The sequence below is a fragment of the Hibiscus syriacus genome, unplaced genomic scaffold (genome assembly GCF_006381635.1).
Source record: "Hibiscus syriacus cultivar Baekdansim isolate YM2019G1 unplaced genomic scaffold, ASM638163v2 tig00112738_pilon, whole genome shotgun sequence".
In the NCBI taxonomy this organism is placed as follows: Eukaryota; Viridiplantae; Streptophyta; class Magnoliopsida; order Malvales; family Malvaceae; genus Hibiscus; species Hibiscus syriacus.
Genome location: NW_024063392.1, coordinates 3,073,110 through 3,093,032, shown reverse-complemented (window position 1 = coordinate 3,093,032; position 19,923 = coordinate 3,073,110). Strand labels below are relative to the sequence as shown.

The following is a 19,923-nucleotide window of genomic DNA, read 5'->3' as shown; positions in this document are numbered from 1 at the left end:
CATTATTCTCTAATTTAAATTTTAATATCCAGATGACCTAAAGCTGAAAAACCAAAACCTTAAACCCCTTAGCATAAAACCCTTGAACCTTCAAAACACTAAATCCTTAAAGCATAAAAGTCCTTAAACTTTTAAATTCTAATGTTTCTAACCCTAAAAACTTTAATGCCACAAAAGACAAAAAAACTTAAACCATCAACATATATTCAAAACCAATCATGATAAATTTTGTGAAAAACGCATTTTGCACAATACGTTTTTTTTAATCATTTGTGCACGTACGTAGGATAAAGGCATACTCAATCAAACGTGTCTTTAAGAACACTTAATCAAACACGTTTTTTAGAAAGGTACAACTAACAAATATATTAATATATTTCGTTATATGTTTATTTTTTATAAATAATCTTATGAAAATAGAATTTTCATATATGGTTTAGAAAAAAGATATACTGGCTAAATTAGTCTTGATTAAGAGGACAACAACAAAGTTGCATTTTGGATTATTAAATGTTAAACTCGATTGTTGTATGAATGATTGGGTAGTTTCTTCATCACAGGAGTTTCAAAACCTCTGATTGGGTAGTTTCTTCATCACAGGAGTTTCAAAACCTCTTATATTTGTCACAGATCTGCGATTGGAAGCCTACATTATTTTAGCTGTTTGATGTTCAAATATATATATCGAGAGATAAAATATCCAAACCTATAATAATAGAAAATATAAATTCAAACTAGTAACTTACACTATACAGTGCATAACTTTGTTTCAAATTTAAACCATTAGGAGCAAACATATTTAGGTTTCACGTTGCTTATTTAGTTCCCTCGTATTCTTTAGGAGCATTCCTCTTCATTTTTCTATAGAGTCCTCTATCTCCCCCTTACAGGTAGGTCATGAAATTTATCAACAACAAAAAATTAGTTATGAACCCATCAAGTAACCCCCTGATTAAAAGGAGTATTGTCTCTTTTGATGTATTGGGTTCAAGCATCTACTGCTTTTATAGAATGTGTGTGAGTTGTTAATGACTAAGAAAGATTATGAGTAGATATTATTTTGTAATCACCCTAACCTATTCTAAACATATAATATTTTGTTCGATTCAGTTAATAATTTAAACAAAATTGATTCAATTAAACAATTAAAGAATTTTTTTTATTAATTTAACTTTAATTCAATTTGATCGATGGTCGAATTAACAATTTGAACACCCTATTTACTATTTGTATTCTCATAGCCTTTTCTCCTCTAACAATTTCAGATTTTTTTTTTCAGAAACCAAAATCAAACTTGCAACTTCTTAATCGAAAATTGAAGCCTAACTTGTTAGAAGAAAAAAGTATGGGCACATTAATATGATAATGATATAAAAATAATAATAAATAAAAATATTATAAAATATCAAAAGTACAAAGTGATAAAGAGAATAAATGAGTTTACTCTTATCTTGAGATTGTTATCCGAAATAACAATTTGAGACAAATCAATCCTGAGAAAATAAACTAAAAAGGTTAAACTTCTTGGAAGATAAGATAAAAATAAATGGAAATAAAATACTCCTTTTATTTTGATCTATCGATCGGAATCAGTTGAGGCATGTCACTACACAGTTTCCTTAAGACAAATTTTCGACCACTCCTTTGGTGCACGAGATCGTTGGTCGTCTGTCTCCCAGAATACAACAACTAATGATCAGCTACAGTAGCACATCTGCACAAATCATGAACGAATTTGTCTTCGACTATCTCCGAAAAAACTAAGGAAGATAAAACGTTTTCAAGATAAGAGAAGTTTTTGAAAAACTAAGTTGTGAGATAGTTTGAGATGTGAAAAGCCTAACATGTTTACTCACTATTTATAGGAGATTTTCAAAAGAGATTTAATCCAACCAAATATATTTTAATATTCAACATTAAACACATAACAATATCTTTTAATTTGAAATATTCAAAAAATAAAACTCCTTTTACCATTCAAACTTAAATAGGTATTATTTTAATTTGAAATATACAAAAGTATATAATTATTTTTAATATTCAAAGTCAAAAAGATAAAAAATACATTTTTAAATTGACATTCAAAGAGTAATTATTCTACTAATATTCAAATTAAATAATATATTTAATTTGCAATAATCAAAAGAACTGTGAATTTAATATAAATATTAAATCCATCAATTAAATTCACATTTTTTCCAACATAACTTTCTATCCATAAGTCGATCTTGATTTCTTTAAGTTTCCTGTCTCTCAATTTTCAAATTCTTACTCAAAACGATCAAAGATTTTCATTTGTTTCACGGAAAACGAAAAATAAATTCCGTAAAATGAATTATATTTCCTAAAAAATATTTTTTGAAAATCATTTTATAATGTTTGGATGATGTTGTTTAATTCATTTTCATTGGTTGGTAAATTTTTTAAAATTCTTTATTATAACAACAAATGCAATAAATAATATTATTTTTTAACAAAATAATATATTATTTTTTAAATATTAGAATAATTTATCTAATATTATGTATGTCAATGTTATTATTAAAATATTATATCTATAATTGTAAATAAAATTATTCATATTATTATATTTTTTAAAATAAGAATATATAATTATATTAAATATTTATTAAAATAAAAATAATATATTATTAATTATATTAATTAAAATAATAATATTATTAAACTATTAAAACTTATAATATTAAAATTAGAATATTATATTATATTTTAATGAATATATTTAAATATTTAACTATTAAATAACATTTTTATGAATTTAATAATAATATTAGTTTAATTAATAATCTATTATATTAAAATAAAAATATTATATTATATTATAAAAATTATAAATAAATATAATTTAATAATTAATATTTTTATTAAAATGATACTAAAAATATATTAATATTAAATATAAAATAATAATGTTTTGAGTGTTTATGCTTTGAAGTAAAAGGTTCGTAAAATGACTACGAAAATCAAGACTGTAAGTCATTTTCAGAAAATGCAAAGAAATTCAATTGATCATGAAAATGAATTACATTGATCATCTATTTTTTGCCAACCAAACACTAAAAAATGAAGAAAATATTTTCAAGAACCAATTACAGAGAAACAAACAAACATTTTTCCGTTTTCAAAAGGTCTCCAATTCTTAATAAAAAATTAAAGCCATGCTTTCTACTACAAAAATCTTTTCTTTTTTCAAGACAACGTCATGACCACAACATTGGCATTAAGTAGCCAAGCAAAAAGGAAAGGCATAATATCAAAATTTATCTTAATGTTTTATTTTAAGATAAAAAGGTCTTATATAGATGAAAATCGTTTATTTAACGAAAGATTAAACTTTAAAATAGAAGTATTTTATCTTAAAATAAAACTTTGAGAGTTAAAATGTTCTAAAAAAAAGAAAAGAAAATTTTACCTTAAAATGAAATGATGATCAAAATACTAAAAAAAATTATTTTGATAAATGTTGAGTGCTACTTTTTAACGCAAGCCAAAAAAATTATGATTTTTCCCAAAATCAGAGTTGAACTGTCATCAATATTCCATAATTATATATGATAATTACAGATATTATTAGATCCAGATTAGGACGATTAAAATTTTATCCCACTCCGTTGCCCTACCTGATAAGATCATGTATTAAACATTTTTCTCATTTCATATTTGATAAATAAATGGGTAAATTATGCCATTTATTGTTAAACTTTACACTCTCTCATATTTTACTTACTGTACTTTTAATTTTTCTAATTTTCTCATTAAACTTTACAGAATGAATCATTTTGCTCAATCCTATGTTATCTCTCTAATATTCTGATGAGATGTCATTTTTATTATTATTTAATATAAAATAATTGAAAAACATACAAGGGTAAATTACATCATTCCTCGCTAAACTTTATTATCTCTCATATTTTTCTAATTCAACTATAAAATAAAAACAGAAGGTGGTTGGATGCCACCGTTGGTCACCGTAGATGTTGGTCGTTCGATCCTAAATTTCATAGGTCGCTTCAGCTCAACACCTTGATTCAGAATTTGACCTCCATTTTGTCGAAACTTGCACCGAAGTCCACGAATTGAAGATTAAAACTAAGGAAACTGAAATGTTTTTGTCAATATTCATAGATTTTGGGACATTTTCTGATGAAACAACCACCAGATTCAGACTCAGGGAGTCGAGGCAAACCGACCTATGAATTTTGAGACCGAATGACCACTATCAACAACGGTAAATGGTGATCGGAATGAAAAATGCCGTGGTGGTCGGTGACGGCAATCAGTCACTTTATTTACAAAGTAGAGAGAAAATGAGGGGAAAGAAGAGGATTTAAAACAATTTCGTTTTGGTGTATACTAGAGTTTTTCAAAACGATGTCATTTTAATGCTTGTGTCTTATCATAATACCGTTAAAAAATTAACATAAGAGTAAGAAAAATGATTCAATCTGTAAAATTCAGTGAACAAATAAGAAAAAATTAAAAGTACAATGAGAAAAATATGAAAAAGAATAAAATTTAGTGAAAACGGTATAATTTAACCTAAATTAAAATTATAATTTTATTAAAACTGATGATTATGTGAGTCCAGCGGAAAGAAATGGAAACAATTGTACGGACGTTGTCGCTGCCGCTGCTCTTTTCCGTGGTACCCTAGACCTAGGGCTGTTCATTCGATTAATTCGGTGGTCGAACCGATCGAATTATCATTAATCGAATTAATCAATTTTTTTCTTTAACCGTTAACCGAATCGAACTTTTTTTCAAAATTATTAACTGAACCGAATAAATTTCGGTTAATTTTCGAATTAACCAAAAATTTTTAAAATTTTCTAATTTATATAAAAATTAAATATTTTATAATTCAAAAAAACAGTTTATAATTAATTTAAATAATATATAATTATAAAAAAATTTATATAAAATTTTTAATTAATTAATATTGATTTAGGTTTAAAAGTTATTGGATATTAAATTATTAATTGAGTTTTAAATGGTTTGGGCTGAGCCCATATTTTATATATAATATATTTAATATTTTTTAATTCAGAAAAATAGTTTACAATTAATTTAAATAATATAAAATTATAAAATAAAAATTTTATATAAATTTTTTAATTAATTAATATTGATTTAGGTTTAAAAGTTATTGTATCTTAAATTATTAATTGAGTTTTAAATGATTTGGGCTGAGCCCATATGTTATATATAATATATTTAATATTTAAAATTTTATTTCGATTAATTCGGTTAATTAACCGATTTCGAATCGAATTAACCGTTAATCGAATATCCAAAAAAATCTCTTAACCATTCTCCGACTGAACTAAATTATTAGTCGAACGAATTAATCGAATTAGTTCGATTCGGTTGATTAATTCGATTAAAACCGAATTTTGAACACCCTGCCTAAACATGTAACTCAAAACTCTTTCATCCCTAAAACCAATAATCTTTCAACAACCCTCCCTACCCTTACCCCTACCCCTACTTTTTCTTTCTATCTCTTCCGTCCAGGCTCAAAGCCAAATAATTTTTAACACCTTTTATTTATATATAATATCCCCAAAAAAACTTATATACATTTACTATTAAAGAAAATAACCTCAGTGACTGAAAATACCTTATAATATATGATTTTAACTAACTTTTTTTTTTATTTACCAAAATGACCAACAAAATCACAACGCGAACTCTAATTTTTCAACTCAGTTTCCAAATTCGCAACGCGCATATCCTGATTCGCAACGCGATTGTAAGATTCGCAACGCGATTTTGAAAAATGTGTTGCGATAGTTAAAATGTGTTGCGAGAGTTTGAAAAACGTGTTGTTACGATAATGAAAAAGTGTTGCGATAGTGAAAAATCCAAAATAAGTTTACATTTTAACTATTCCAAATTAACGTGGAGTTTGAAACAATAAAGAATGTGTTGCGATAGTCTAAAAGATTCCCAAGCCATTTGTAAGATCTTAGTTTGAAACAATAAAGAATGTGTTGCGATAGTGTAAAAGATTCCCAAGTGTTTGCAATGCTCAATCCAACATAGTATTGGAAACACTATTGGGAATGAGTATTTAAGGCTTGGATTTCTCACTTCCTTGTTGAGTGGAAGAGAACAAGGAGGACTCTCGCGCACTGCCGCCGCCGTCGTCCCATCTCGTCTCGGGTCGGGTCGGGTCTGGTCGTGGTAATACGTGTCTTCGACACGTCCGCGCGGATACTATCCTTTTAGAGAAAATTCTTAAGAAATTGCAACGAATTTGAAAAATCGCATTGCGATTGTATTATAATGCGATTTTGTATTATAATGCGATTTGTATTATCGCGTTGCGATGGTCAGAATCGCGTTGCAATTTTGTATTATCGCGTTGCGATAGTCAAAATCGCGTTGCGAATCTGGAAACTGATTTGCGATACTGGAGAACGCGTTGCGATTTAGAGATCGCATTGCGATTTTGTTGTCATTTTGGCAAATCGAAAAAAGTTGGTCAAAATCGTATATTATAATGCATTTTCGGTCACTGAGGTTATTTTCTCTTACTATTATTTTATAATTTCATTTTAACGCGGTGATATAATTTTAATTCATTTTATTTGATATGAGATATTGTAAGATAATATTTATTTAAAATTTTATTAGTTAATTAACAAATGATGTATATATATTTTAGATGTAGTTGTTTCTAGGCTAAATTTTTTAGATAATGGTCTTGGGAAAAAGAATTCGTGAAATAATGATTCGAATAAATTATTTCGTGAAATAGGGATGATGCTATAGTACAAGTATGTCGCCATCCCTTCCATGCGATACCAAAGGGTGTCGCCATCCCTTCCATGCGATACCAAAGGGTGTCGCCATCCCTTCCCGGCGACACCAATGAGTATTTTATTCCGCTAGTGAAGGTTGCCTTCTGATTTGTGTTCCCATATTTTTTATCCATAATGTATTTTATATTCAATAGTTTTACATGTTTATTGAGATTTAACTTAGGAAGTTGAACTGCGGATGTGTCGTAATGTGGTTGCATGATATGGATTTTCTATTTTTTTTCTTCTTAGGGAACATGAGGTAAGGTATTAGTTGTAATCCTTGAATACTTTATTTTGTTCCTGATTTGTGTGAATGCATGGAGGATATGGCAACCTGCACAAGTCGCCTGGAGCACCTGGCGACCAATCTTATTTTTGTACAGGTCGCTCGGAATACCTGGCGACCAATCTTATTTTTGTACAGGTCGCTTGGAATACCTGGCGACCAATCTTTTTACTATAGAAATCATCTTATCTCGACAATTAATTCTTCAACTGTATTATTTCACGAATTCTTTTTTCCAAGACCATTATCTAAACAATTTAGCCGTTGTTTCTATATGTAAAGGAACTTACTTCATTAATAAGATATAGCTACTGTACATTTAATAGGAAACCTAATTTTCATAATATCATCGTCCTTGTCGAAAGAGAAAATAATAATTAGTATTATTTTCATTTTCCGTTTCTTTTTGCGCTGTATATGTATATGGAAAGGAAACCGAAGCCTTCTGCTTCATATTACGACATCAATAAATTGAATACTATAGTTTAGAATACCCATTTTGTATCAGTTTCATGTTTACCTTTCCCTGTAAGAAGAAAAGAAAATAGAACCAAAATATATATGACTTCATATCTCTAGGGTTTCTTGAAGTTTGCTTTCCATTTGTTTGTTTAGTGAGAAAATTAGCTTTTTTTTCTTTTCAGTTGAGGAGTGGGAAGGGAAAAAATGGGGAGAGGTAGGGTTCAGCTAAGGCGGATCGAGAACGATACTAGCAGGCAAGTAACATTCTCAAAGAGAAGAATGGTTTGCTGAAGAAAGCTCATGAGATCTCAGTGTTATGTGATGCTGAGGTTGCTTTGATTGTTTTTCTCCAACAAGGGAAGCTCTTGAATTCTCATCTTATACAGGTTTAATTTTACTCTTTTCGTCTCTAGGTTTCTATTGTATATTGCATGTTTTCATATATTTATATTTTCATTTCTGATTGTTTTAAGTTTTGGGTTTTTATTATTTTCCTTCCTTTCGTTCATTACTGCACTTTTTATGGCTTTGCATTAGACCAAAATCTCCGGGTTTCTGACATATTTGATTTGACATGAATAAAAGCGTTGGATTTTATGATGAGCCGTTTCGAATGTCATTTTATTCTCTATGACTCATTTTCCATTTAGAATATATTGTCTCTTTCTTTAGTTGAAGAAAACCATTTTGTCTATGTTCTTTGTTTTTTGTTGAGATTTTATGACATCTTTTTTTCTCCTCTTTTGGAGATTTCAGGAAAGTTTCTGCATAATTGATTTGTCAAATCAGAAGTGAAATATATTGTATTTATGTTATCTAACCTCTTTGATAATCTTGTTTAGTCTTAATTTAATTTATTTATACTAATTAATATGTGAGATTCCACATAAAAGTTAAACAACAAATATTTGAGCTGCAGGGTATGGGATGAGTTTGCTGATTGATTAACATAATGCAAATTAATGGTAGTACCCTTTAGTTTTGTTTTGGATAGTTCAACTTCGAACAGTGAAGCTTAGAGTTAAAGAAACCTGTTTTGTATTTGATTACTTGTAAAATTAGCACAAATCTGATTGCTTAATCTTAATTCTATGATTAGTTGTTTACTGTATTTGATATATGTATGTTCATATATAAGCATTTTTATGACAAGGGGTATATTCATAGAAGTTAAACAGGAAATAAATATAGGTGAAAGAATATGGAAATGTTTCTGGTTCAATTTTTTTATTTTGGGTAGTCTAGGATATTACAAGGTAATATCTATTTAAAATTTTCTTAACCAATTGATAACATATACATATAGCACAGACACGGTGTTTAAACTCAAGGCATCTAAGAAAATACATTCACTTTTGTTAAATAATACCATTTAATAGATTTATGGTTCTGGTTTAAGTTAATTCAAATGACATTACCCTTTGATCATGGGAGTTTGGTTAAGCAGAAATTTGTCATTAATTCAAGTTCGAAGGATTCAATTAAGTTTAGGCAAATTTCCTAGAGCTTTTGTGCCATGTATAGGTCTTGGTGTTATTGCATATTTCTCTCATTGTTTCTTTTTCATGTCTTTGCATTTAATTTTTAACCTTAGATATTGGAATTTTTTTTGATTCACCTAGGAGCTAATGATATTGCCCATGTTCATAGGCATTATATATGGAAAGTGAGGAAATCAATGTAACTTTGTCGTTTACAATTTCCATATTGATCTTTCAACATAGTATTAGCACTTAATTAAATGTTATTGTGTCTAATTATAACATTATTAGTTTATATTTGATGTTTCTACGATATACAATTATAATTAATATTAAAATCGTTTTAGGGATGGTCTTGTAATATTTAAACTGTTTGTAAATGCTGTATATACTATAGTAGGAATTGGGAGCTAGTCGTAGCAAACATTTTGCTTATAAATGATATAATCTGTTTATCAAAAAATATATTATATGTGATCTTTTAATACTATAAAAGCATACATTATTAATATTTGATTTGACATGAATAAAATCATCGGATTTCTTATGATGAGCCGTTTCGGATGTCATTTTCTTCTCTATGACACATTTTCCATTTAGAATATATTGTCTTTTTCTTTAGTTGAAGAAGATGACCATTTTTGTCTATGTTCTTTGTTGTTTGTTGAGATTTTATGACATCTTTTTTTCTCCTCTTTTGGAGATTTCAGGAAAGTTTCTGCATAATTGATTTGTCAAATCAGAAGTGAAATATATTGTATTTATGTTATCTAACCTCTTTGTTAATCTTTGTTTAGTATTAGTTTAATTTATTATATTAATTAATATGTGAGATTCCACATAAAAGTTAAACAACAAATTATTTGAGCTTCAGGGTATGGGATGAGTTTGCTTGATTGATTAACATAATGCAAATTAATGGTAGTACCCTTTAGTTTTTTTTTTTGGATTAGTTCAACTTCGAACCGTGAAGCTTAGAGTTAAAGAAACCTTTTTTGTATTTGATTACTTGTCAAATTAGCACAAATCTGATTGCTTAAATCTTAATTCTATGATTTGTTGTTTACTGTATTTGATACTTGTATGTTCATATATAAGTATTTTTATGACAAGGGGTATATTCATAGAAGTTAAACAGGAAATAAAAATAGGTGGAAGATTATGGAAATGTTTCTGGTTCAATTTTTTTTTATTGTGTAGTCAAGGGTAATTACAAGATAATATCTATTTAAAAAAAAATTAACCAATTGATAACGTATGCATATAGCACATACACAATTGTTTAAACTCAAGTCTCTAAGAAAAATAGCATTCCCTTTTGTTAGATAATATCGTTTAATAGATTTATGGTTCTGGTTTAAGTTAATTCAAATGACATTACCCTTTGATCATGGGAGTTTGGTTAAGCAGAAATTTGTCATTAATTCAAGTTCGAAGGATTCAATTTAGGCAAATTTCCTAGAGCTTTGTGCCATGTATAGGGCTTGGTGTTATTGCATATTTCTCTCATTGTTTTCTTTTTCATCTTTTGTATTTAATTTTAACCTTAGATATTGGAATTTGTTTTTGAGTCACATAGGAGCTAATGATATTGGCCATGTTCATAGGCATTATATATGGAAAGTGAGGAAAGCAATGTAACTTTGTCGTTTACAATTTTCATATTGATCTTTCAACATAGTATTAACCACTTAATTAAATGTTAGAGAAAATAACTTCAGTGACCGAAAATGCCTTATAATATACGATTTTAACCAACTTTTTTTGGATTTGCGAAAATGACCAACAAATTCGCAACGCGAACTCCAATTTCGCAACACAGGTTCCAAAATCGCAACGCGAATATATAAATCGCAACGCGAATATGTAAATTGCAACGCGAATTTGTAAATCGCAACACAGAAGTCAAATTCGCAACACGGAATTTCAAATTCACAACGCGAATTTATTTTTCATAACACAAGTTTCCTTTTCGCAACAAGATTTTCTAAATCGCAACACGATTTTGATTTCGCAACGGTAATTACCGATATAGGTAAACAGTAATATCGCAATGCGATTTTCAAATTCGCAACGCTCATTACTTGTAACCCCCTTAGACCGATGCGGGTAACCCGGTCCGATCTGGAGTGTCACATTAGGGCCACCGGGGCGACCCACTGTAAAAATAGCGGAAAATTTAAAACTTTTTATCAGAACATGTAAACTTATAAAATCATTTGTCACTATTTAAAATAAAACAGATTTTTAGACTCGTATATAAAATAAAATAGAATTACATGCCCCCTAATCACATGTATCATACTTTGCAACAACGCCGGAAGAACTCCCTTACTGATTTTGATAGATGCACTGGTACAACTCTTTTAACCTGCAATGGTGAGTAATAGAGTGAGCTTCGGAAAGCTCAGTAATATAGAACTATCAGATGATGCTACATGACATGCAGATAAATGGGAAGTCATAATTTCCTTATTGAATCAAACGTATACCAATTGCGGAATAATCTGGGGTTCCATTAGTAGTTCATCGAGTAAAAGCCATGAATCTCAGTTCATAACAAACCTTTCATACTATTACGTTTTCATGAGGTCGAATAGGATGCCTAGTGTGTTCCATCAGTACGATAAAACCATAATAGGTACACTAATCAAATGATAGTTCAGTAAAATCCCATAAACCATATTGTAGTGGAGCTTTTTAAACTCGTATTTTAAAACCATCTTACAAAGAATTAACCTAAAGGAACATCTTAGGGCCTGAGAGCCTACCCAAGATAGATTTTGGGGTCGTGGCGCCTACCTAAGAACACATCTTAGGGTCGTAGGGCCTACCCGAGAATGATCTCAAGGCCACAGAGCCTACCTAAGAGTCACATTAAGTCCATAAAAATTTTCCAGCTTGATCAGAGCTGTACTTTACAATTCTGTATCTCCAAGATACAATTTATACAACGATACAAATCCATAAGCCATCACCGTTAAGTCGGTGCATAAAATAGTAACCATAGATTTTAGTGTACCACATGTTAAAACAATAAAACAATTTTTCAAAATATAAGGAACACTCTAGAGAATCCAAATATTTTTCAGATGTATTTTGTAGTTATCAATATGGATAACATGAACTTGTGCAATTTGATCGGATTCCAGTAATAAGATCTTATTGAAGAGAATCGATTTCTAACTGATCTAATCAGACATTTCAGATTGATACTTTAGAATTCCACTAAGTTTCCATGTGCATCAGGAAAACGTTCAGGAACCTTTATACATAATAATTCTAAATTCAGATTTACTGCGAGTGATTCCATTACCCAAAATCAGAGGTATTCGGGAATATACTTTGAATTTATAGGATTTTAGCCCAATTAAACCAAATGAGGTATTCAGAATCTTTTCCTTCTGCGTTACTTGCGTTTTCAAACATGACCGAAGTGATTTTAGATGAAAATATAGAATCAAAGATTCAAGTCATTTACAATCTATGACTATCGATCGTATTATCAACAACTCGAGTTACACAACTCCTAAACTGATGCATGTCAACAAGTCAATTCATTATCCTTCCAGTGTATTCACTCTTTAATACCATAATGTAGATCCATAGATCATCCCCATAATCATCGCTGAATAGATCTTCCAACGGTTTTTATTTCATTTCTACGTTTCAACGATATCAGGAAATACATACGTACTCGATTCATGTTTTATGACCCATAAGGACAATTAATCATGTAAGCTCAACCGTGTTTCCAAACTCATCCAATCACCTATTTAATCCTCAGTCATTGAGGTTACTCAGTTCGTTTAGCAGTCAAGTCTATCCCGGTTACTTCAAAGCTTTCCAGATAATCCAGACGTTTCTGAATTTCAGATACATATTTACTTCCGTTCAATTCAATTTGGTCTTCGTGGTTTATTTGTCGAACAAATATCTAATTCTTAGTGTTGAATGCGATCTAGAGTTGAGCTGAGCTGAATACTTCCAAAATTATCATCGAGCCAAACTTGAGTAGACAAACACGCATTCAAGTAATATTTATGTCGTTCAGGTACTGACATACCATTAAGGTTGATCAGCTCACTTAAGCTATATTCCATAACTTTTAAAGGTAGTCCAACACCTATGCTTATTTCGATTCCTTAATTAATCCAAGGCATTTACTTAGAATAGGACACAAGGGTATTTTGGTAATTTTGGTGTTCATTTTTATTCCATTTATTTTAGAGCTCGAAGATATCCAATCATTCTGAGCTTGGTGATATTCTTGGGTCATTTCCATTATAGGGGTATTTTGGTTATTTATAGATTCAGCGTATTTCAATCATTTCCTTCCGTCCGATCTTACTATTAAATTCAATCTTATCATTTATTTCAGTCATTTCGAACAATTATGACAACAGAACACCCCGACAAATTATTCTTCAGGTATTTACTCATAACTCGGATATTTCTGGGTCAAGTGTCTTCTCAGATTTTACAAACGGAAAATCAGGAATTTTCCTGAACTAAGTCAGGATCTTAACAATCAAATTCATACTTAATCGAGTTAAGTACGAATCCTCAAAGTATTTTCTCATTCAGGGTTAACTAGGACTATTTTACCTCTCAAGGTATTTCCGTAATTTCTTAACCAGATAATTTCAATATTAGCTCTTAACGAAAATAATTATAATTTAGAGATCCTATGATCAATTGCTTTCCTGAACATTCTCTTATCTTGAAATGATTCTTTAATAGAATCTAATATGTTGCACAAACCCTCTAGGGATTAAAAACCGGTTATCCGTATTTCGTAAGCAAAATCTAGTATTTCTTAAGCAATCGTAGTATTATCATATCAATATATCCTTTCAGAGTTATTAATCAACTTCTAGGGACAATTCTTGACATCTTACAACTTAAGGGTATTTTCATAATTTTACCCTACCGGAGTATTATCATAATTTCCCATCCAAGTACCTTTAACATTTAACCTTTGATGAAATAAACTATAAGTTACAAATCCATGTTGATTTCTTATCTAAGCACATAACTTGTAATTTAATTCTAACAATCCCTCAATTTCTTATAAAAACCATTGAACCATAATCAATTACTGAACCCTTTTACCGTATTCAGATTGAGTGTACAAACTAATTAACTACAAATGAGACCAACATTATCTTAATCATGCACTTACCAATATTCACATGTTCCATAAAGCATAAAGAGGTAGTAAGTATTATCTCGATTTCCGTACAATACTGATCGACCATAAAAATACCATTCGAATGCCTTTGATCTTCAATTCAACTTCAAATAATTCCTCAGATACATATCAACATAAATTATAAAAAAAACGGAGCTTAATTACGATAAACGAATCGAATCGGGTGATAAATCAATGAAAAATAGCTTATGGGTTCGAATTGGTGAAACGGACTTCGGATTCGGATTCAGGACGTCGAAAGCAAAAATATGACTTTTTGAAATTTGGAATTTTCGGTTAAATCAAAGTCACATGTTTGACCAGCAATTTCGAGGCCTTCGGTTTCGAATTTCGAAAAATGAACTGCGGAATCGGATTTGGAACGTCGAAAAATGTCAGGATAGATATACTCGGTCAAAGTCAAAGGTCATTTAATACCCGGTCAAAGCCCGTCAAAGTTTTAGTCAACATCGGTCAACGGTCAACGGGTCGGGTCAATGGGTCGGGTAAACGGGTCGGGTCGGGTTGTAACCGGTTAAAACAGTTCCAAAACCGGTCAAATCGGTCACTTTTGCCTTCCCACACGTAGCGGCGCGTGAACAGTACCCTGATGTCGAAAATTCCCGAAAAAATTCCTAAAAATTATTTTAAGCGATTTCAAGATACTTACAAAGCTCGGTTCAAATTTTTGAACGAGAGAGCTCGATTTCAACGAATCGGAAACTTTGACTGCTTCACCTCCTCACGCGCCGCCATCGACGGATACCAAGGATGACACTGGCGGACTCGAAACGATGCAAGGAACACGATGCGGGAGGTGTCATAAACAGATGCTCGGATCGTTGTGAATCGATGAAAAAACAACTGAAATCGGGTTATTACCGACGATACTTTCGACTGAAATTAACGACGAACGACGACGATTCATGACAAAAGGTTTGAGGGGTTTTGTTCCTCGTTCGACAACGAACACGATGGTGGTTTCGGTTCGTCGATCGGAGGTCGGGCGGCGAATAGATCAGAGTTGGAAGAAGGGTTGTTGGAGAAGAGGAAAATGATAATCTGCAGAAAAAACATACGGGAGGGGTTATAATTCATTCCAAAAGAAAAATGGGTAAACTATGAGTTTAACCACTGAATTTTTGTACTTCTTAAAACGGTTTGGTAACTTTGAAATTTTACAATTTAATCCACCGTTTCTTTCAAAAATATCAATTAAATCCACCACTTTATAATTTCTTAAATTTAGCCCCTAAATTGGGGTGTTACATTACCGATATAGGTAAACAGTACTATCGCAATGCGATTTTCAAATTCGCAACGCTAATTATCGATATAGGTAAACAGTACTATCGCAATGTAAACAGTACTATCACAATGCGATTTTCAAATTCGTAATGTGATTTTCAAATTCGCAACGCTAATTGCCGATATAGGTAAACAGTACTATCGCAATGTACACAGTATTATCGCAATGCGATTTTCAAATTCGCAACGCTAATTACCGATATAGGTAAACACAACTATCGCAACGCGAATTTCCGAAACTGAGTTGTGAATTTGGAAAATTCCGTTGCGATTTACATATTCGCGTTGCGTATTTGGAAACTGTGTTGCGAAATTGGAGTTCGCGTTGCGAATTTGTTGGTCATTTTCGCAAATCCAAAAAAAGTTGGTTAAAATCGTATATTATAAGGCATTTTCGGTCACTGAAGTTATTTTCTCTAAATGTTATTGTGTCTAATTATAACATTATTAGTTTATATTTGATGTTTCTACGATATATCCAATTATAATTAAATATTAAAATCGTTTTAGGGATGGTCTTGTTAATATTTAAACTGTTTGTAAATGCTGTATATGCTATAGTAGGAATTGGGAGCTAGTTGTAGCAAACATTTTGCTTATAAATGATAATCTGTTTATCAAAAAATATATATTATATGTGATCTTTTAATACTATATAAAAGCATACATTATTAATATTTTAATATAAATCTTTATTATAATTCTGTTAATTAAATATATTTCCTTTAATTTTAATTTGATTTTATTTTCAGTATTTTCACGGTTAAAATCCGCAGCCTCTTTCTAATTTAGTTAAATAAAGTGTATCTGATAATGACATTTTTGAGATGCGGTATCTAATAATGACATTGAATTCATTGGATTCGAGTTTCATGATAAACGAGTAAATGAATAATTATGATTTGAAAGATAATAACTCATGATAAACGAGTTCCCATAATTCCTTGCATTTCAGTAATATTCTTGAGGTTGTGTCAAGTTTCTTAGAGCATGTTATTTATTGTATACAGTTAATTTCTTTGTTCATATTTATGTATGCAAGGACGAGTCATCAAGGGAATGGAAGGGCTATGACAATGAACCCTTCCATTTTCTTGGTATAATGATATCTAATTTTTCTAAATTTAAATATTAGTTAAAGAAAATTTTTATTTTTCAAAATTTTCTTAGTTAGCTTTTTGTGTTGTAACTACAGCATGGATAGAATCCTAGAACGATATGAACAAAAATCATATGCAGCGAGGCAGCTTGCTCCAACTGGTTCTGAATCACGGGTATGCCTTGCATCATATCATGAAATTTATTCAAAACTCGGACTCATTCCAGATTATACTGTAATTTCACAATATTTATATTTAAATAAATATTTAATACAATAACGATATTTGGATTTGAGGAATAACCATAACGTTCTTGTAAATGATACACAGGCAAATTTTTCTTGGAATGTTCCAAACTTACGTCAACTGTCGAAGCTTTACAAAGGAACTTGAGGTACAAATGTAACTTCATTTTTTAAATTATGTGATTTTTTTTATATTTTAATCCATTTTTATTATATTCGTCCCTTAATAAAATCTTGCTCCGTCCTGAATGCAGACAGTTCCAAGGAGAAGGGCTTGATACCTTGAGTCTGAGGGACCTGCAACTTTTGGAACAACAAATTGGTAATTCTCTGAAGCGCATAAGAACTAGAAAGGTATAACAAGCATTTGAAAATTCAAAATCTTATTTTAATGGTTAGGTTTAATTAACCATAATTTGTTCTGACATGCAGAATAAACTCATGAACGAGTCCATTTCACTGCTGCAGAAGAGAGTAAGATGTTGTCGTTCATGACTTGGATTATAATACATAAAATCTATGATTAAATCGGAAAAAAATAGTTTGTATATATTTTGAGATTGAATGTGGTGACAGGAAAGGACATTGCATGACCAGAACAACATACTAGCAAAAAAGGTAAAGACTATTCATCAAATACATGAAGTTTCTAGTTTCATTCTTGACTTCATTAATACATTTTCCATGGATAAAGCTGAAAGAAAAGATCAGACGCCGTCTGAACATGCACAAAACTCATCCGTACAACCACAGTTTCCTTCTTTGACAATTGGGTATGTTATCTTTCCCATGTCTGAAACCATGGTTATATTTTTTTTACCGTAAAGTGCCTTTATAATGAATTGATGTGATTTGCTGCAATTGCACTGATTCTCGAGCTTTTGACATGAATAATGCAGAGAGGTTTACGAGGCCATGGAAGGAACAAACAAGGAGGTTCAGTTCAATCTCAACCTAGTACCGACACTGTGACAGCTTCCTGGATGCTTGTAAACAGATTGAAAGCTGAGCCTGACACGTACCACCACTCTTCAAATTTCCAACATTTCAAACTATGTTTTATACAGAGAATTCCTGGCATAACGTCCTCAAAAAAAAAAAGAAAAAAAAAGAGAAAACTATAAGTTGTTTATTTACTGTTTATAAGACCGCAGCATCCCAGTAGAAAATGTTAAAAGAGGTAAAACACATTGCTTTACAATTCCGTGGCTAGGAATATGCTAAAGTGAAGTGGAAAATGCATACATCTATCATATTTACAGCAAACCCTTTGACGCAAAATCAAGCTGTTTTATTGAACACTATAGCCTGGAAAAGCAATACATACAAATTAATTTTATTTTCTAATGTATTAGGATGTATAGATTTGCATTACTACATCAAAAGGAAACGATGATAAAAACTGGTGAATTCCGAAAGAAGAAAGGCAGGAATAGAATGAATAAAGGGGTTTCCAAAATGATCTTTAAACTCCATACACCAGTAAACAGAATGGAAAAAGTAAACCGAAACACCGAGCAGGATAAAGTTTAAACACCATGGCTATAGATGGTTGTGTATTATCATGGAGCTGAAAAATCTAAGTAGGGAAAAAAGAGAGAGCCTTCCACAGAACGGGTAGTTTTCACTTCTATCCACCCATTCATAAGTGCAACCAAGATGGAAATGGTGGGAACATTTTGTTATGATCTCGGGATTCTCTGGAGTATCTGCACATAAATGATACCGTTAAGCATGAAAAGAAAAATATATCAGTTAAAATCCTAATATTTATAGGACATAGGGGAAAAAACTAAGATATGTTTATCAAAGTAAGATTAGAATGTACTAAAAGTATGCCAACGCTGTGGACATGCTCCGAATTTGTCATTCCATTCAGTATATGGAGCAATCTTCATTTCTGAAATAAAGGATCTCAACTTGTCCAAAGCATTTAAAAAATCCAGAAGAACCACTGGTCTGGCACGAGTTGGCCAATATCTTTGCCTTGTTAGATATTTCTAATTGCATCTTTTATAGGCCCATCATTGCTTCTTCGACTAAGTTGTCCAGATCTGATCTAAAATATGCATGAAGTTGAGTTACGTATGAAATTGAAGTCTTGTGCTGAAAGCACATATCGTTCAACTTTATTCTATAATAGTTTTAATAATATGCAATTTAGCTTCAGGACCAGGCAAGGGAATGTAGCGTGTTTTGCTAAATTGGTGAATTGATGCTCTAAGATCCTGAGGCTTATTTGTTGCCCTAATAACTACAATTCGGTCACTGCAACCTCCTATTTCAACCTAAAGCAGTGCTTTAAGTTGCCTTGTAGCTTCAGGCTCATCAGTGTGGGTAGATAGAATAGATTCTCTCTCATCAATGAAAATAACCGAAGGTTGCAACTCCCGGGCAACTCCAAAAATTGTTCTCACACACTTTTCACCTTCATCCACAACTAAACTCGCAGGTACATTGAAAAACGTAGCTTTGGATTTCACAGCTATAGCTTTTCCGATCATTGTTTTCCCAGGTCCAAAAAGAAGAATCCCTTTGGCAATTAAACGGACACCTTGAAGAATTGTTGGATTTAGCATAGGCCACTGCGAGCAAACAGTTTTTAACATTTTCAAGCCCTATAATTTCATCCCACTCATTAACTGGGTCTATATCTACAATCTCAGCCGGAATTTGTCGGATCAGATGACATTCCAAATGTCTAAGCCTTTCCGGATACTTATTGTTGTCGCCATATACCTCTTCCAGTCGTCTCCTTTTTTAAACATCTCGGATGCCTTGCTTTCAACAATATCAATTCCTCCAAATGAAAAAAAAAAACAATGTTGGTAGCTCAGAAATCTAGTTAGAAAAATTAAAACAGGTTACCAGATCAAAAGTAATTATGCAACATACCTTTCATTGGAAAATAATTGTCCAATCCAACTTTTACTTTATGCTTAGCTCCTTCCAAGCAACATATAGATTGGAGTTAAGAATAAAATTAATATTACCATTATCAAGGAATCCTTTATTCT

General features: G+C 30.9%; 1 pseudogene; it reads left to right on the top strand.

The window, feature by feature from the left end:
- The first annotated feature begins 7,547 nt into the window (after positions 1 to 7,547).
- LOC120182910 lies at positions 7,548 to 18,980 on the top strand (annotated as a pseudogene).
- Positions 18,981 to 19,923: the final 943 nt, after the last annotated feature.